The sequence below is a fragment of the Ursus arctos genome, unplaced genomic scaffold (genome assembly GCF_023065955.2).
Source record: "Ursus arctos isolate Adak ecotype North America unplaced genomic scaffold, UrsArc2.0 scaffold_1, whole genome shotgun sequence".
NCBI classification, from domain to species: Eukaryota; Metazoa; Chordata; class Mammalia; order Carnivora; family Ursidae; genus Ursus; species Ursus arctos.
In genome coordinates, this window is record NW_026622763.1 from 99,189,437 (window position 1) to 99,209,747 (window position 20,311).

The 20,311-nt window shown below is 39.1% G+C and overlaps 1 long non-coding RNA gene across 1 annotated transcript; it reads left to right on the plus strand.

Annotated features, from left to right (window-relative positions):
- Window positions 1-390: 390 nt before the first annotated feature.
- Window positions 391-18,607, plus strand: LOC130544545 (uncharacterized). Its single transcript, XR_008960916.1, has 2 exons — window positions 391-477; window positions 14,996-18,607. It is a non-coding gene; the product is annotated as an uncharacterized LOC130544545 (long non-coding RNA).
- Window positions 18,608-20,311: the final 1,704 nt, after the last annotated feature.

A 20,311-nucleotide genomic window follows, 5' to 3' on the forward strand; every position in this document is an offset into this window, starting at 1 on the left:
GTTTCCTGTGATTTCCCATGGTCTGGGTTTTGCCAACTTCATTCCTGTGATGTCATTTAATATGTTCCTTGTTTTTCTGTATTTGCTATAAATTGAGAGTTGGATCTAGAGGCTTGATCTGATTCACAGATTCACATTCAGCATTGTTTGGCAGGAGTACTTTATAGGTGTGGTGTAGCCTTCCATCAGGAGATGGATAACCTGCACCTCCTTTAAAAGTAAGCCTTCCCAGAACACTCTGTCACCCCTTCCCCTGCCAAGCAGTCTTCTGCTTCAGACTTATTGGCCAGAACTGGATCATGTGACTGTCCCCAGTTGCAAAAGAGGTTGGAAATTAACTATCTGACAAAGCGGGCAGGACTGGGGCTGGGTCAGTTACCAGTCCAAACTAGAACAGTGTTCTCTTGCAAGGAGAAGGGCCACAGGAATTACATGGACAGCGACACTGTCTGCCATAAAATTCATCATTAAATGCAGGTAATAAATGTTGTTTATAAAGCATTATGATATAAATAACATTTATAGAATGGCTATTAAATGTTAATAAGGAGAGAATGATTAGGTTAATGATAACGTGTCATAATACTCTTTGTTATGTTCCCTTCAGGCAGGAAATTCCAAGAGTTTTAGGAGCTCTGTGTCCGGAACTGGGGTCAAAGACCAAATATTAAAACAAAAGATGCTTCTAACACCTGTGCATTTAAGAAATTACAAAGGCTTCAGGGGGTCTAGTCAGGAGCCAGGGACAAAGACCAAAATGTATATTTCCTATTATATCACGATATCACAATTGTGGATTGGAGATGTGAGATCCTTACTGTGTTGATTATAGAATTTGGGAACCGCACCCCAACACAACCTTTTTCTTACACTATTAGAACTTACAAACATGTCCTTGTCTACCTCCTGCCAGGCTGTATTTTGATTGAATACATACATTTTTAAATGTATTTTGTAAATATTCTGAATTGGTTGTAATTCCATGTATCTCCATGGGATAGTGCAGTAAATTTTTGTTCTCAGATCACATGCCTGATTTTGAATGGGTTATTTCTTCCAAAGATTTCAGCTTTATTTCAGGTGCCTTTTAGATTAAGATTTTAAGATAATCTTCCTCATCCTTTAAGACCCCAAACTAAGTGCTAAATTGGTATAAAATTTCTAGAACTAGAAGCCAATTTCTTTGAAAGACAGGGACGTACTTTCACCATTATAGGTGTTTGGGACAGGAAATATTTTTCCGTACAGCTGAGAGAGGTCAGGGCAAGATTGCTTTCTCACTAAAAGCTTCCAGGCCATTTTGTTCTAGCGGATAAAGTGGGAAGAAATGGCGAGATATGGTGGCAAACAAACAAAAAACAAAACAAAACAAAACAAAAAAACAAAACCAGTAAGACACAAAATGTAAAGAAAAGACCTATATTAGCTTTTAACTAAAGTTCTTTCTTATATTCAAAAATGAAATTCCATAAAGAGCAATAAATCAAATGTTACTATTGTGAACATAAATATGAACCATGAAAGAACACGAGAAAGGAGAAAGAGTGTATGTATAAGGCATTTGAGATCCATAAAACATTAATATTTTTCTGTGGTAAAAATAAATTTTTGTATATTGAAACATGATATTGATATATAGGAATGTATATCCTTACGTCTAGTGAAAGTTTAAAAACAAAATCCCTCATGATACATAACTTATTTTAAATATTAATGCATGCTTTAAATAGTCTTTTTATAATTTGAACCTCACCTTTACTCTGTAATATTATATATTTTACTATCAAGAAAAAAATACATCCTCATTATATCCAGAGAAGACTGTCAATATCTAATCAACGATATTCAGAACCTCAGGTCTTTCCCTGCCAGTGAATCTTTGATTTATTTGGAGAGAGAGTAACTGTCCTTGGCATAGACAAGAAAGATATTCAGTGATGCTCTAAAAACATCAGAGCAGCCTCCTTACTCTCCATTAGGGTTTACTACTATAATTATAAAGAATGTCTTTTATTTTGAGAAATCCATTTTTCCTCAGTAAAACAACTGCACGGCTCCATTTACTTTGGATTAAGCTACTCTAACTCTCAATACACATTCCCATACTGTCCATTACAACCAACAGAAACTCATTTCCATTTCGTTACATATTCTTGTGTCTCTTTGTTTTTAAATCTTGATTCTTTCAAGTAGGCACTTTTATGTGCTTTGTAGCTTGTATTGCTCTTTCTTCATTCCAAATTCTTGCTGAAATGAACTTGATTTTTTTATTTTTTCCCCTTCTAGCTTGCCAAAAGTAGTGATAAAAGCATTTAATGTAGGTTTCATTGCATTTCTTTTTAGCAATTATTATGCAGTATAATTAGCATCCAGTAATAAATCTGTTTAATTCCTAAATTACCTTTAGACAAATACTACCTGTCACCTATTTTGCTTGGTGCTGAGTATGCATTTTTTTAAGGCATAGCATTTGCAAGCTATTTAGAAACCTGAGAGGAAATATAATTTTATATGGTATTTGATAAATTCACTCACATGACCATTTGGGTGATATAAAATTCAGAGTAACTAAAAATTCTAATGTTATATGTTTTTTTTTTCTTTGTCTATAAAAAGGCTTTGAAGTGGGAGAGAAGGGTTAAATTGTTTTAACCTGAGCTAAACAGAATTTTAAGACATAATCTCTCATTTCCTATCAAGCCAAATTTTTACTGTGGCTCAAATATCTCTAATTCTACCATGTGGACATGAAGTTTTTTACAGTTATTAAAAATGTGTCAGTAAATTTCACTTTTAAATGAACATACTTCCTTGCCTAACACTCCTTAGTACTATTTAAATTGGGAATTAAAATAATAACTTCCATGTTAAATATTCAGCAAAGCATCTACAATTCTGAACATCTACCATGTAGAAACTATATCAGAAATAAGAACATAAAAATATAACAATGTTGGGATATGCTACCCTGGAGTCAGACATACTGAGTGTGGAGTTTACTTTCACTATTTAGAAGGTTCTTGGTCTAGTTACTTCATCTCTTGGTGACTCTAAAAATTCATTTTTAAAATGTTGTACGCAACCATATGATCCAGTAATTCCACTACTGGGTATTTACCCAAAGAAAACAAAAACACTAGTTAGAAAAGACATATACACCCCTATGCTTATTGCAACATTATTACAATAGCCAAGATATGGAAGCAACATAAGTGTCCATGCATAGACAAAGAAGATGTGAGATATACACATATATAGAGGTTCCTGATATATACCATGAAAAATGAGATCTTGCCATTTGCGACCACATGGATGGAGCTAGAAGGTATAATGCTAAGTGAAATAAGACAGAGAAAGACAAATAGTATATGATTTCACTCATATGTGGAATTTAAGAAACAGAACAAATGAACAAACAAAGAAAAAAGAGACAAACAGAAAAACAGACACTTAACTATAGAGAACAAACTGATGGTTACCAGAAGGGAGGTGGGTGGGAGATGGGTGAAATAGGTGAGGAGTATTAAGAGGACACTTACCAAGATGAGCACTGAGTAATGTACAGAATTGTTGAATCACTATATTGCACACCTAAAATTAATGTACGTTAATTATACTTCAATAAAGTTAAGTTAAAATACTACATAGAATAAGTACCTTGGTGAATTGATGAGAGGACTAAATGAATTAACATATAGAAATCTCAGTGCCGGTGGATGGGGAGGGACACCTGGGTGGCTCAGTCAGTCACGTGACCAACTCTTGATTTTGGCTCAGGTCATGATCTCTGTGTCATGAGATCAAGCCCTGTGATGGGCTCTTCACACTGAGCAGGAGTCTGCTTGAGATTCTCTCTCCCTCGCCCTCTGCCCCTCGCCTGACTTGTGCATGCTTCCCCCCACAAATAAATAAATAAAATATTTAAAAAAAAATAAGCTCAGTGCCTGTGTGAATCGAGTGGACTCTAAATAAATGTTACCCATTATTATTAACATTAGTGTTCTGAGTATTGATAGATCAATCCTCTGATATATTTAACTATCACTTTCTAATTTCTTCTTTTTAGAGTCTTGTTCTGTTGAAAATATTGTTCTTGGGTCAGGCTTTTTTTTTCCTTAAATATTTCTAGGCTATCACAAGGCATGAACAGAAAGGAAATATGCAGAAAGCCCAACACATTTCAGCCTCTCCAACAATCACAGGGCAGATTCTTAAATTATATTACTACAACAGCACGAGAAACTAATTTTTTTTCTACTTAGAGGCACACGTGGATAAGGAACTCATCTTAGGACATCAATAAAGGGATGTCCACCCAGTATTCTGCAAAGTATTTCTAAAGACATTTCTCCTAAGTATTTACAGACAAGCATTATCTTCTTTCCACAGACCCCTGGCTTCAAAAATAAATGTAGACATTTAGCAAGTTATCAGTACCAAGAACAATCAAGGTTTTCACCTCCCACAGTTGTCAACATACTTTTAGGGGTCAGGGAACCTCCTAGGCTCCTCTCCCACCATTATGGGACCCAGAGAAGCTCAGTTTCTACTGGGTAAGTTGAGTGGAAATGTGTTCCTCACATTTTTGAAATGTATTTCTCATAAAAAAATATTACACATGAGGGTTTGGTTAGTAGATCACACTGTTAACTTTGCACTCTAAATACAACCTCGGGTCTATAATTTTAGACTACTCTGAAGACCCAATCATTAATCATATTATTTCTAAGGACAAGTGAGTTCTGCCAGAGAAGTTCCTGAAAAGATAACTTTTTAAAGACTGACCAGACTCTACTTTTACACCAGAGTCTACTTTTATTCTGTCTTCCATCACACGTTCAAAAATCAGATATTTAGAAGTATCTATACTGGTGCCACTCTGAAATCCAAAGTTTGCTTTTCTGGAAATTTGACCTTAAGATGCAATAGTATGAAGAACCATTATTGATTTTCCTCTGGGATTAAAAATAAAGAGAGAAATGCTTGTACCCACTGAAGAAATTTGTTTTCCTCCTCACCTCTACGTATTGAAGATTTTGGTACATTTCTCCAAGCACACAAGCATTATACGTTGCAAACATCTTGACACTCCTACCCATCCAAGCTTTAATGCATTACTGTTGCTTTTCCTTCCAGTAAGGTTTTCATTTATCCTTCAAATCCAACAACAGAGTTGCCTTCGTGTTTACATGCCCTGTGCTCATAAGGGCCCCATGCTTGGTTTAATGCTCTGCTGTGGTAGTCTTGAAATTCTTAATAATTTTATGTTTGAACTTGCATTTTATAAGTGAAGTCTGATGAGACAGTGGGGCACACATGTGGTCAGGGGAGATGTGCTCAAAGTGCAGGTCTGTGATCTTTGATGCTCCCTTCAAGTATTGCATCTGCAAGGTGTCATGAGCACGGAAACCCAGTGGACCCCAAATGTGTGGGAGTTCAGTGTGACTCAAAGAGAGTACAAAGTAAGTGTGTTGTATCTGTGACCGAATAAGCAGAAGCACTGACAGCCAGAAGAGGCCATAGTTTGCGGTCAAACCAGAACTTATTTCAAATCCATAAAGAAGGCAATGCAGTCTGAGAAACACAAATGGCCAAGGAACCTTAATACTCATCTTTTCTTGTGTTACTAGCAGTATTAGCCAACAGCCTATGGATGGAGCAGCCCACAGTTTCTCTTCCTTATGTTCTCCCTTTCTCACCCACACCCCGAAGGCAGAGAATGTTGGTGGAATGTGTGCGTGTCAAGAGATGCTGTGACAGCTGAGTGAGTTTTCCACAGCATTCCCGACCATTCTGGTAGGAAAGCAAGACATATGCATGTTCGTGCTAACAGAGTGATTGTGGCATTTCGACGATTCTACAACCAGTTACATGGTCTAAAATATGCATCAAAAGCTGGCCTTGCACAATATAACGGAGAGCTGAAAATTCATACTAATAATTTAAATTTTTAATTTTCTTTACTCTGAATGACATTAATTAGCAAATGAAAGCACCATGACGAGTCAAAAGAGAAATTACGGAAGAAAGGAAAACGTTTTAGATGTTCATACCTAAACAACGATACTTTTTCCTGTTTTTGGAGCAAGGGGTCCCTGCATTTTTATTTTGCACTGGACCCCACGAGTTATGCAGCCAGTCCCGACTAACAGTGTATGTGTCAAACACAATTCCAGTGGGCAGCTCTACTTCATTGCTTTCCAGAAAAGTAATAATATAAAAGTTGTGAATGTAGCTTCAATTCCATGTTAACAGAAGAGTAAGTAGTCATGATGGTAATTCATGTAAAAGGCTGAAAAATTTGGCTCTTTCAATTGCATTTACTGTATTGCTTCAACGATTCCCTCCCACGCCACTCCTCTGCCACGTGGTTTCAGAGCACGTGGCAACAGTTGTTGAAATATGCTACCTCTCACTCTCTTTGTTCTTATTATTAAGCAAGGAAATGCTGTGGATCCAGGAGAGAACTGAACCACACAGGCTGCCTTCTTCCCAGAGTCCAACATACCTGATCTCCAAAAAACAGCCTCGGATGGTGCGAGGCGTATTTAATGCCAGAGCAGAAAGACAGCTCACACCTCGCAGTCATTACGCACCAGTGATGCATTTGTGTGGATGCGCAAATAATTTGTTCCAGATTCTAAGATCCCCTTTAACCCCAGGTTGATCCCTTTCCCCTGGCTATTTCTTCTGGCCTAAAGTAAGCCCCAGCCCCAGCCCCCCTGCACTGTCGAATCTGCAGACTCCAATCTGGAGATAGTTGCTCCCAGCCCAAAATGCCGTCTGCCTCACCTGAGTCTCCCTAAGTGCCCAATCTGGCCCTTTGACTCAGCAGCTCAGCCTTGCTTGTGTCTCCGGTTTTGTCTTGTTGCCTGAGGTTAGCTTATCTTTGGGACTCAAGGAAACGATCCACCCCTCCAGGCCTGTCGGTATCTCAGCCGTGAATGTAGGTGTGGCCGGTCTCTGAGATGAAGCCCAGCCAAGGAAGGGATGGACTGAGCCCAGGGAGAGTGGGGGTAAGGTTAAGCGAGTAGGAGGATGGAAACTATTAAGGGAATATCTACTCTTCTTGTCATTCGGGCACCCAACAAGTATTTTGTGGGTGACTACAATGTTGTAGGTTTCAGGAATATAATGGTGAGAGGGAAAAAACCCAAAAAGATCTTTGTGGCACATACGGTTTAATACAACGAGACATTCGAGCTGAAGACAATACAGTGCGTGCCTTTATTTTTATAAAACTTTTATTTCTACTCTGTGCATGAGGGAAAGAGCAACCATAAAAATAAAACCAAAAAAAAAAAAAAAAAACCACCCAAACCCAAAGTGAAACAAAACAAAACCACAACAAAACAAAACCCTCCCCCCTAAACAGCAAACCACAGGGCTGATACATAAAGCTGATTATGTTAATTCTTCCTTAGAGGACCTAGCTTAAAAAGGAGAGATTTAAGTACCAATTTTAAGAAAGGATTTGCTTCAGGATCCCATTGGGGAAATAGTTAAAAAAAAAAAAAAAAGGCTGAGGGAATGAATAAGCTTTCAGTAGCATTTAAAAAGAGCCATGACAGCATCCTTAATGGAAAAGAGAGGGGGGAAGAAAAAAAAAAGGAATCTCTCATCACACTCATTATTTTGGCTTCTCAGCATCCAAGCTCCTTCCCTATGTTTGCAGAATCCCTCATTATGCTGTTTTTGGTGGGCACAATGTGAGCATTTTCAACGCTTTTGAAGGCAGCCTTTGTGTGCAGAAAAGATTATTCAGAGGATAACTTCTTTAAAAAAATAAATTAAAAATAAAAAGAATATTTAATTATTAAAAACCCAAATTCCAAACCCTAATTCATCTTTAAACTTTCACTTCAAATTACGATTCTTATTAATTTATGTATAAATCAATAAAATTATGATAGGTTTAAGGGATCCTATGGGAATACGTGGTCTTATTAACAAATTTGCTTTATCACATCCCTTGAAACAATTTTGATTGAATTTATAAATTTAGCATTGCTGACTTTCTTTTTAAGTACTATTTCCTGACTGAAAAAAAATCTCAAATACTACGGCAAGTTTTACAATCTAATGAGTTGAGCATAAATATTATTAAAGTAACTTCTCAGACAAATTGATTCAGAGCTTGGGTCAAAGTTTTGCTGCAAGGAGATAAGCCTTCTAAGAAATTCAAAGAGTTCACCTTAGTAGAGGCATTTTATAATAGGAAAAAAATGGTCAGAGAATCATTTTAGACTGGATTTTTAAAATTCTCGTTAAGGAGACTGCGGGCTGGATAAACAGTGATCACAGGTCCTGAGGCATTTTGCAGGGTAGGAAGTCAACTGGGGTGTTCTTAGAAGAGGTGCGTAAGCTAATTAATGTGTATCAGAAAATTGTTCAGGCATTTTATCATGTATGTTCATAAGTATCCCCAAGAAGGAGCTCCTGCTCACATTATACCACGAAGTTCTGCCTCAGTTCAGGACTGGAAGAATTCTCTTTCTCAAGATGGAGACTCTTAACATGCGTGCTCTAATATCATAGTAAATTTCTGCTTAAAATTTCAACCAACAAATTATCCAATTAAACATGTTTTAGTTTGAATTACTCCATCATAGTATATTATTTTTGATACAAATATTGAACATGCTAAATGCTCAGAATCCTTCTCAACACAAAACTGAGGGCTTCAGAGGGGAGGGGGGTGGGGGAATGGGATAGGCTGGTGATGGGTAGTAAGGAGGGCACGTATTGCATGGTGCACTGGGTGTTATACGCAACCAATGAATCATCGAACTTTACGTCGGAAACCGGGGATGTACTGTATGGTGACTAACATAATATAATAAAAAAACATTTAAAAAAATGCCAATACTATACTTAATTAAAAAAAAAAATAAAAGCCAATACTATCAATTTGATTCCCCTAAATGTTCTCATAGGAGATTAGATCTTCCTAGGGTTAAAAGATACTTATATACTAGAGAGGCACGAATCCTGACTGGGGTTATTTATTGACCAAAGTTCTCAGCTGGGTTTGAAGTGTGGGACTTCATACGCACAGGAAATTTTTTTCCCGTAATACTTGCTGGGTCCCCTTTCATGGTCACTGGGTCCAAATCTCCAAGAGGGCTGCTCTCCTAGTCCATGGAGTTTGTGTCCCCACATTTAAAACTTAGAATTACGTAATTCTTTCATTTGTCAGGGAAAGTATGAAGGCCCCACTGACACTATAGCTAATTTTGTCAAATGGCGTTACATTTCTATGGCTCTTATATAGGGAGTGATTTCCTGTCTAGCTCTACAGACCGATACAGGCCATTGACGTAGATTCTTCACATCCTGAAGCAGTTCTCCTGCATCTCCTTTGAATTTGCTGGAATCTTTTAATCGTCCAACCAGAGCATCTGACATCCAGTGACAGCAGAAGCAGTCAGTGCTGCTGGAGGCGTAGATGTGGTGGTGGGCATGCCGCTGTCCCATGCACGGTGCTGGTGATGGTTTGGGCACCTACACCAGTCTCCCAGGGCATGGCCTGGGGGTAGTTCCAACTAACCTGCTTCCTTTGGTTCCAGATCATTTTTCAAGTCTGGTTCTCCACCTCAGTGATTCCTAATGCCTTTCTAATATATTACCTTGATGCTTAGCTGTTTGCGACCCAAAACCCTGATATGCAAACTTATGCTAAAAATAGAAAATCTTTCTTGAAACTTTAAGTGATAACAGTTGGGTTTAGTGTTGAGCAACTCTGTAACAATTTGTACCTAGGTGTTTCTTTAAATCAGATTCTAACTGAAGTGATATTTTAAAGCGTTTTATACTAAATAGTTAATCTGTTCCTTTGATAAAAATTAATATAAATATGTATAAAATCTGGGAGATGCATAGCAAATTATTGAAGGTGATTACTTTTGTGTGATGGAATTAGAGATGGCTTTTTCTCTATTTGTGTGTATTTTCCAATTTCCTAAAATAAATATTAACAACCTAAGTAATGTTTAATGTTTTGAAGTTGTATATTTATAGAGAAGAGTGTATGTGATTTGAATACGGCTAGTGCTTTTTAATCAGATACTTGTAAGGACTAACATCAACATTAGCTGCTGAAAACAATACCCAAATGATACATGCAACACCTAGGAGACTTTAACTGGCATCCCTGGGGCAACCATAGAATCCAAATGTATCAAATTTAAAGAAACATGCCAAAAATCTCATAAGACTCTTACAAGACTGAAATAATAAATTGCTTTGTTCTATTATTTCAAGTTATCTCAAATTTGCTCTCTACTTTTAGACAATAGTAATCTTGTTTCTTAATTATTTATGTGTGCTTATAAAAACTATCAAATCGTACTGTATAAGAAAAATATTACTCATATTATTTTAAGCTGTATCTCATTGTTCAACCAACCCTTAAGCTTCTGGCCATTAAATTATTAACTGAGTTTAGCATTCTCCTTGGGAATTTAACTTGAGAAATGAATGTTAGGAAAACAGACTGATACACAGAGACGTTGATAAATCAAATATAAGCAATAAGACTGTAAAATATTTCAGGAAAATGACACTGCTAAAATAGCATTCCAGGCTATAAATTTCTCTCTGAGCACTGTGTTAGCCACGTGCCATATGTTTTGATATGTCAAATATTCGTTATCATTTACTTTAAAATCTTTTCTAATTTCAGTTATAATTTCCTGTATCACTCTTGGATTGTATAGAAGCATCTAGCTTCATTTCAGAAGTGTGTAACTTCCAGAAGCTGAATAAATGGAAAAACATAACATTAACAGAAAGTCTAGATACATTTTCTCAGACATAATTGCAAGTTTGAGGAAATTCTAATTCTAATCCAAGGGGATTTAACATGGCATCCCCAAAATAATGCATTATTTTATCTGGAACAATAAAAGATGCAAAAATAGCCAACAATCCTGTCCCTTTCTGTCAATGTCAGTTTCATACTTCTGTTTCAAAACACGAGCTTCTGGGTGTTACTTTTACTTTTTTTTAATTTTTTTTTTAAAGATTTCATTTATTTATTTGACAGAGAGAGAGACAGCCAGCGAGAGAGGGAACACAAGCAGGGGGAGTGGGAGAGGAAGAAGCAGGCTCCCAGCAGAGCAGGGAGCCCGATGTGGGGCTCGATCCCAGGACCCTGGGATCACGCCCTGAGCCGGAGGCAGACGCTTAACGACTGAGCCACCCAGGCCCCCCATGGGTGTTACTTTTCTACCACTGGAGTTTTCTGAGTGTTTCTCACACTTGGACTCCAGGTCCTCGGCTGTAGGGTGCGAGGGCTGGACTAGAAGATCGCTACTGTCACATTGGGCAGACCGTTAGGACAGTGCAGTGTTTGGGCATTTCCTGGCAATGAGGGAGACGCAAGGCCAGGTAAAGTAGTATGAAGAGAGGGGGATGACACAAGCTTTGTGGGTTACCCTGTACTCCAGAGAGCAGCCTAACCAAATGACCCCTCCAAGGGGGTTTCCCGCTCCCATGATGAGCCTGAACTCTGGTGAGACCTAACTGAGGCATAGTGGCGGGGCGTCATGGGGACACTGGACCTGGTGTGGGTAGCATGTGAGAACCTTCGGTAAGACACTGCCCACACCTGCCAGTCTTGGGTGTGGGCAGCCTGTAGCTGACCCTGTTTGCGTTCTGGCCACCATTTCAACAAGCACAAGATTACAGACTACGAAGCAAGGAATTTTCACATCTGATACTTTAAGCATTTGTAACAGGAATGTAACTTTAACCAATTAGAATTAAAGGTCAGTTCTATCACTTCTCTTCTGAATACAGAACTGAATAATGGTTTAAGCCGCTGCGTGTGTGCGTGTGCGCGTGCGAGTGTGTGTGTGTTTTTCGTAAACTTTTTTTCTTTCTTTTTTTTGGGGGGGGGAGGGGGCAGTTTTCTTTCTTTTTTAAATTATCCTGTTCAATTAGCCAACATATAGTACATCATTAGTTTTTGATATAGCGTTCAATGATTTATTAGTTGCGTGTAACACTCAGTGCTCATCACAACCTGTGCCCTCCTTAATACCCACCACCCTGTTACCTCATCCCCTCCACCCCCTCCCTTCTGTAACCCCCAGGATTTTTTTAATCTTAGGAGAGTTTTAGATTCACAGAAAAAAATGTGCCGATAGTACAGAGAGTTCCCACACACCCCACACACCATCTTCCCAATTATTAGCCTCTCACATTAATATGACCCATTTGTCACAATCGATAAACACTGTGCACATAGTCTTAACTCAAGTCCATATTTTTTGGATTTCCTTAGTTCTTACTCCTTTCCTTTTTATGATTCAGAATCCCACTCAAGAGGGTGCATCACCCTTAGTTGCCCCATCTCCTTAAACCCCCGCTATTTGGCCTTTGCGATGGAGTTGAGAATATCTGACTTGCCTGGAAGCAGGCAGCCTTGAGATCCCATCCTACTCCAAAAGCTATGATTTTATCTAATGCTGGGGCAACCTGTGGCAACAGGGGGTCCCCGGAATCAGCCTCGGCTTAATGATGGCAGCGATTGCGTTCTTCTCAAGGAGACTTTGGGCGAGGGGCGAGAACATGGCACTGGTGCTCCAATAGGGTCCTGAGCCCTGGAGGTTTGACAGGGAAATGTCGGGGTGCTTCAAGCCAGACACACAACTTGGAAACAGCAGGCACAAAGGAGAAACAAGAATGACTTTCTCTCATGATGCTTTGTTTCACCAGCATATTCTACCTTCATTCAACACGTGGAGAGGTTTTTATCACACTGAGAACGAGGCAGTTGGGTAATGCAGTAATGTTGACACAGTTGGACTTAGCATATGATGAATGTTTTTCCCTAAAGTATGTGTTTTTATTGTCATTGCTGACTATCGGAATGATGCGGAATGAGAACCATTTCCAGTCAAATGTTGCTGGCATGACACATTGTGTAATAATTTGCAAAGAATGTGCTTGTATCTGTATGAAAGATAGGGTGCCTTTATGCTGTTTCCTCTGCGGGGTCTGTAGGTAGAGCCGATGCTGGTTCGGCATCAACGTTCGCAGGGTTATGGGTCACCACTAGGATTTGCTGTACAAATAGGCACAGTTCAAAAGAATATCAATGTAACTTTGCAAACCTACAATCTATCTCTTGGGAACCTTTGGAGAGAAAACATGCGTGAATGTAAAATCACATGCATATCAGGTCTGCCTCTGACAACGTGCTTTTTGAGGCTATTGAGGCTAAGAATACACACATACGCGTGCACGCATGCATGTGTGTGTGTGTCTCTCTCTCTGTCTATAGATACAGTTTTGTTTGTTGTTTGTGTTAACGATCATCGAGCGAGCACAGAGCCATACCTAGCATTGTCCTCAATGGATTACACGGGTTATCTCGTTTAGTTTAAATGTCCCAGTGACCCCGTGGGTGGGTGTGACTCTCCTCTCCCTCTCTCTGATGTCAGAGGGATTAAAGTACAGTACTCAGTATCTCAGATCTTGAAAGCGACAGAAACTAGATCAAAGCCCAAATCCGGTTAGATAAATGCCTGGGCTTTTATCAAACAGATGACGTAACCCTTCTAGAGCAAGGGTTCATACACTGGGTTTGTGCCCTGAGTTTACACCCAGACTTTGCAGTGCTGGTGTAGACACAGACAGATGAATGGCATCAGTGTTTAGATCCTGGACTCTTCCTTAGGAGTTCTTCCTAAAACTGATCAGCCCAGGAAAGCATTGTCTGGTGAAGCATCTTGAAGGTTCTTTCAGATCCCCCGCCCCCTTCATTCCAGTGCTTATCCCACAGTGGTGCTCACTCCCGCCTCCCTCAGCCCTTCCAGATCTTCTGTCTGTGACTTGTCAGCTCTTGTCTTTTCTTAGTTGTTGACACTGATGTTTGTTTATGATTTTATCAGAGACCGTTCAGTGCTTTCTTACTTGGTTGGACATTTTTTCTTAACAGAGAATGGGAGGTTTGTTAATTTCTAGAAAGTGTTTAAAGCATTTGTCTCTTATAATCACTATGTTTCTATTTTTCTTTATCCTCCCAGAAAATAGTAAAGGGAAAACCAACCAACCAACCAACCATGTGATTCATGCGATTGGGATCTTTACAATCTGGCTATGATTTCCGGCCCCCGAATCAGGACGGTTGTCTTGTTGACATGCCACTGACTTCCTAACTGGTCAGCTTGGCCTGAAATGCAGTGGCTAAACATGTCAAGATTTTTTTAAAAACCGTTTAGCAACTCCTAAGTGCCTTTAAAAAAGTTTTTTCCCCCTACTGTAGGAATGATTACTTTAGAACATAATCAAAATAAAAAAAAATTAAAAATCGTCAAAATGCCTATGTGTATTCTAGGATTCAGGCACTGCTTCCCTGAGACCTGTGTGAGGCTAAGATCTGGCTCAGCCCACCGCCAGCAGGAGCAGACCCCACCAACGCGTATAGTGCCCTTCCCATCTCCCATGCTCCTGGCTCAGTGTGGCTCACTCAGAAATGATATGCTAGAATGATAGTCGAAATTTGGAATTGGAGTCAAAGTGATCACAAATACGAGCACAGACACAAACTAACTCGGTCAACACAAGAAGTGAAAACCCCGGGAAAGATACATACATACACACACGCACATACACACCTACACAGAGATACATACATACGTGCAAAACCTATTTTACTTCACAGACATTAAAGATCCAAGCTTCTTTTTTTTTTTTTAAGATTTTATTTATTTATTTGACAAAGATAGAGAAAGCCAGCAAGAGAGGGAACACAAGCAGGGGCAGTGGGAGAGGAAGAAGCAGGCTCATAGCGGAGGAGCCTGACGTGGGGCTGGATCCCATAACGCCAGGATCACACCCTGAGCCAAAAGCAGACGCTTAACGACTGCGCCACCCAGGCACCCCTAAAGATCCAAGCTTCTGATATAAGCTATTTTAACAGAAAAGCAAAATTGAGATAATCACAGGAGACTGGATGTTCATCATACAAACATTTTCTTTGCAGTTTTATGTCCCAGTACTTCGAAGATGGATGACTTTCTACCAGGATGAAAAGCGTTTGCAAAAATAGACATTGTGTCTCTTCCCAAGAATTATGAATGATGGTGAAACCTGACCAGGCATGGAAGCCTAACTATTCTCTGGAAACCATGGATGAAAACGGCTTGAATTGATACCAAAAAGAGCATTAGAGCCCCTGCAGGTGTCTCTTCAAATCGAACCCTCATTTTCCAAGCAATTAATGCTGATTCAAAGCAACAGAACAATAACAAGGGGCCACATCCAGAGGATCCCTGTTGTTTCACACAACTGTATCTCTAAACTAGCTCAGCCATGAATCCTGGACCCGCGATCTCCTGGGGAGCGTGAGCGGCGTGGAGCAGCTGTAATCCGCTCTCCGTGTGAGTCTGCAGGTCAAACAGCGCTGATTATTTATTCTGGTAATTAACTCCTGCCTCCCAGGAAAGACCAGGACTGTCTTTTGCTTCAGATTCTCTTCAGATGTAACTCACACATACACACATGTAGGTGATAATAATACCAAATATTATGGAAAACCACTAAAAAATAGTCCCAAACAAGAGGAGCACTTAGTCGCCGCCAGCATCAAGCACAGCATTGCTAGGTGAATGGGGTTCCGTCCTATGTCTCACATCTCAATTCAATTCAACTCATTTTCTGACCTTAGACCTAACGCCCACATGAGATAAGATTCCCATTTGGGGTTTATTCTTAGCAGCAATGACAACAACTAAAGTTGTGATTTGGTCATCAACTACTTACAAGGCCCTAACACGCATCTGACACTGTTCTGGGCAGTGGCAGACAACACAGCAGTGACCAAAAGAGATCTGCTTCCTGGCACTGACAGTCCAATGGGGGTAAGAGACGGTTGTCAACTAGGCAAGTCAATGTGTGGTATGTCCATGGTGTTAAGTGTGTGGCTAAAATACAGTTGGGTAGAGGCCAGGAGTGTTGGTGTGGGGGCAGGAGGAGGGCTGCTGATACATTCCCTTGGTTGGGTGGACGCTGGAACACAAATCTAGAAGAAGGGAAGCATTAGCCTCTGGGGTAACAGGTGAGAGAGTCCAGGAAAAGAGCATGGCAGAAGTGGGGGAGACCTAGAGGCAGGATGGCCATCTTGTCTGAACAGTAAGTGTGTGGAAGCAGAGAGGGCAAGGGGTGAGAAAAGCCCACAGGTAGGGGAGGGGAGAGGGATAAGGAGGAAGGTAGATAACAAAGCCTTGTAAGGACCTCAGCTTCTCATGGTAGAGAAGGCAGCCATGGCAGGGCTGTGAGCAGAGGCAGGGCAGAATCTAGCACCCTACCCCCCTATGTTAGAATGATGGAAGCACAATAAAACAGAAACAAATTACCTGACCCCTAGAGGTAGATCCAAGTCTTGTTTGCTTTGAATCTTACACAATTTCTGGCTGTGTGGGATTTCTGTAAGAAAAAAGAATATGTGTGTATAAATAAAAATTAGGTATAAAAGTGATTTTGTTAGAACAAGAAAATCACAACAAATTTCAAACATAAAAAAGTATTTAAATAACAAAATCATAAGAAAGTTTTAAAAATATTACTTTTTAAATTAAGTACTAGAAACACCTCTGTTACTTTTTTGGGGGAGCGGGGGGCAATATTTTTGACCGAATACTCTAGATCAAATCTTCATATGACAAGAATTTGGTAACGTTTTCTCAATGGGGAGAATTAGGAGATTCTTTAGTCTTTCTCTTAATTTTATAGGTTGAATTATATCCCCAACAGAAAGATATGTTGAAGTCCTAACCTCCAGTATCTCAGAATGTGATCTTACACAGAATACATAGAATTGTGGCAGATGTAATTGCTTTAAGATGAGGTCATACCAGAGTAGAGTGGACGCCCAATCCAAGATGTTGGGTATCTACGTGAAGACCCAGAGATACAGGGAGAAGACAACGTGGGGATACAGGCAGACATTGCAATGACACGACTACAAGCCAAGGAATCTCTGGAGCCACCAGACGCTGGAAAAGGCAAAGAGGGATCTTGCCCTGGAGGCTCCACCGGAAGCATGGCTCTGTAAACGCGTTGGCTTTGGATTTCCGGAACTTCTCCAGAACTGCATAACAATACATTTCTGTCGTTTTAAGTCACCCAGTTTGTGGTACTTGGTTGTGGCAGCCCTAGGAAATTAATCCATCTAGTAAGATTGACCAAACTTTGTTTTGTATTATAGAGAATTTAGAAAATATGTATTTTAGCTTCACAACTCATTATTGGCAATGTGATGAAAATGATTAGTATTGTTGACTTTGAGAAAAACACTATCAAGTTTCTGTCCTATTGAGCTGTTACAGATGATTTCATGTAATTCCCATATGTGTGTGTATATACACATATACCTGTGTGTGTATATATATATACATACATATATATATTTATATAATTAAACACATTGCGTTGTTGAAAATTCTTGACCAGGTGTCAATGGGAGATAAATCCTTCACATAAAATTTTGCATGTCTGATGACCAGAGGATTCTATGCAGATTAACTCCAGGCTCTGGGAACTTCAAGCCTTGTTTCCCCTCTTTTATGTACTTTTTTATAATTCCAGATACATGATCTGTGTTCATATTGCAGTATAACCTCTGTTCTGGCATGTTTATAACCTGATGCTTGGTCAGCTGGCACAGTCGATGGTTGAAAAATGCCTGGAAGACATTCTGCATTTGAAATAGCTGAAAATAATTTGATTCTACCCGAGAAATGACTGAGAATCATAATAACTACATAGTACCAAACTCAAACAATATGTACTCAAACTTAATTTGCCCTTCTGTAGATCCCCCGAACCTTCTTGGCCACTCCAGTACTTCCAAGTGGTAAGGGAGGTGTGACAAGGATAAGTTAGAGTGGAAAGAGGAGGCAGTCTTGAGCAATCAGAATAAAATACCTAACATGCATAACTTGTAGAAAACCATATGAATTTCCAGGGCTTTGGAGGGCTCCTTGTGCAAGGGAGAGGCAGTGTATTTTGTGTCATATTAGCTTTGTGGTAAATTTACTTTCCTGTCTCACATTTGTTGTTAGGGACCTGACAGTTGTTTAAGGGGCACAGTAGTTCAAATGCTCAGTGTGATGATTAAGTTTGTGTGTCAAATTGACTGGCTTAAAGAATGTTCAGATGGCTGGTAGAACTATTTTTGAGTGTGTCTGTGAGGGTGTTTCTGGAAGAGATTAGCATCTGAATCAGTAAGCGAATAAAGGGGATCCCTTCACCCATGTGGGTGGGCATGATCCAATCCACTGAGAGCCCAAATAGAACAACGAGGCGGAGAAAGTGTAAATTCTTGCTTTCTCTTCTTGAGGTGGGACGTGCACCTTCTCCTGCTCTTAGACACTGGAGCTCTTGGTTCTCAGACCCTTGGACTATGGCGCTTATCCAAGCACCCAACCTCTCCCCTGAACCTTGGTTCTCAGGCTTTGGTCTCAGACCGGGAATTACACCATCAGTTCAGAATTGGACTAAATGATACTACCAGCTTTCCTGGTTCTCCAGCTTGCAAATGGCATATCATGGCAAATCTCAGGTGATCCAATTCCCATAATAAATTCCTTCTTACACAGCTCTATATATTATATATTTCCTTCTGGCTCTGTTTCTCTGTCAAACATGAATATATCCAGATTTATAGATGTTCCTTGTCCTTAAGGACAATGGTGCCCAAAACACAGTGTTTATAAGGATCACTGTTCAGGGTTGTATGTATGAAATATGTATTTTGTAAGTAGTTTAAGGGATGTTTTAAGGTAGTCATTAGAAGATAACTCTCATCTCATATAAAAGGAAACTCCACAGATGCTCCCTTTTAAAATCAAATATTTCTGCAAATAAGCAATGGAATGTACCCTCTAACAAGAGGGTATTGCATCCATATATTTAAAAATAATGTTCAGAAAAGGGAAAGCCCTCACTTCTTGGTATTAGAAGGAGGCAGATGGCCTTTGCACATCTTTGTTTTTCAAATGTTGAAGCCTCATAGGACATGGAGCAGTTTCTCAATACATCTGTTTTCTGGATGAGTGAAGGCTGACTATCCAACATTAAAGATCCAAAGTATTCATTGCAAAGGTTACATTTTTATGATACATGAAAATAAGTATCTCAATTTAGAATTTATAAGAAATATTTTAGTCTAAAATCTCTTATGATAAATGAGAAACTAAATAACTTACATAACTCACCAAAGGTCCTATTGTTAATTACTTGTTTTGAAAACATCTGCTAATGGTAACAAAATAATAATAATATTTATACATATATAATATATATCATATAATATTAATTATATTATATAAAAATTATATAGGGCTCAGCAATCACCAAAATGCATCTTTGATCAGTAAGAAAACTTATTTTATGCTGCTCAAATTCAGTCAGAATGCCCATGGGACCTGTAATTACAGTGACTCATCCCTGAAAATGTTATTGTGAGTAGTCCTTGTTCCTACAAGAATGCATCAGTCTTTGCTTATAAAATTTCACTGAAGTTAGACCAACTTAGAGGTGATGATTTTGGATACAGAAATTATTACATCGGGTAAATCCATCAACAGTGTTTCAACACAGTGGGTTTTATGTTTTTCTCAACTTTTTTAAAAAGATTCTTTCTGCTCTTCCTTCCAAACACATTGTTTACTTCCACAGACTTCTTTCTATCCAGGTGAAATCATGAGTTTGATTAATTATATCATGACTTTATTGAGAATAAAATAAAATAAAGTCACTAGATTTAGAAGAGGATTGTAGAAATAAATCTGATTCATACTTTTAAATTTAGAGATTAGGGCAGTGAAACCACAGAAATGACTTCCCCGAAGTCATATTTTGTGGAATAAAGTACCAGGTATTTATTCCGATCTCTCCACTATATTGCTCTACTGTAGCAGAGAGCTCAGTTTTCTGAAAACATTGGTTTCATCCTATTACCTTCCTCTCTTCTAAGATAAAATTTAGACTCATAAGCCTGGCACTTGAGACTCACCCCAATTTGATTTCATGAAGCTTGCATGACCCACATTCACCATTACTTCTCAGCATAACCACGCTGCTAAAGGTAATTTGATCTTTTTCCAGGTTACAGAACATGACTTGCTCTGTGTGCAAGTTTATAAAATCAGAAAGGGTCTATTAGACTGATGCGAATGCTGTATAAATAAGATGCTGGCCAAAGGACTTAGCTATTGGATCCATTGACTTAGATGAAGGCATGTTCATAAAATCCAAAGATCAATAGGTTCTGAGGCAAAGAGTTCTGTACCGTTGG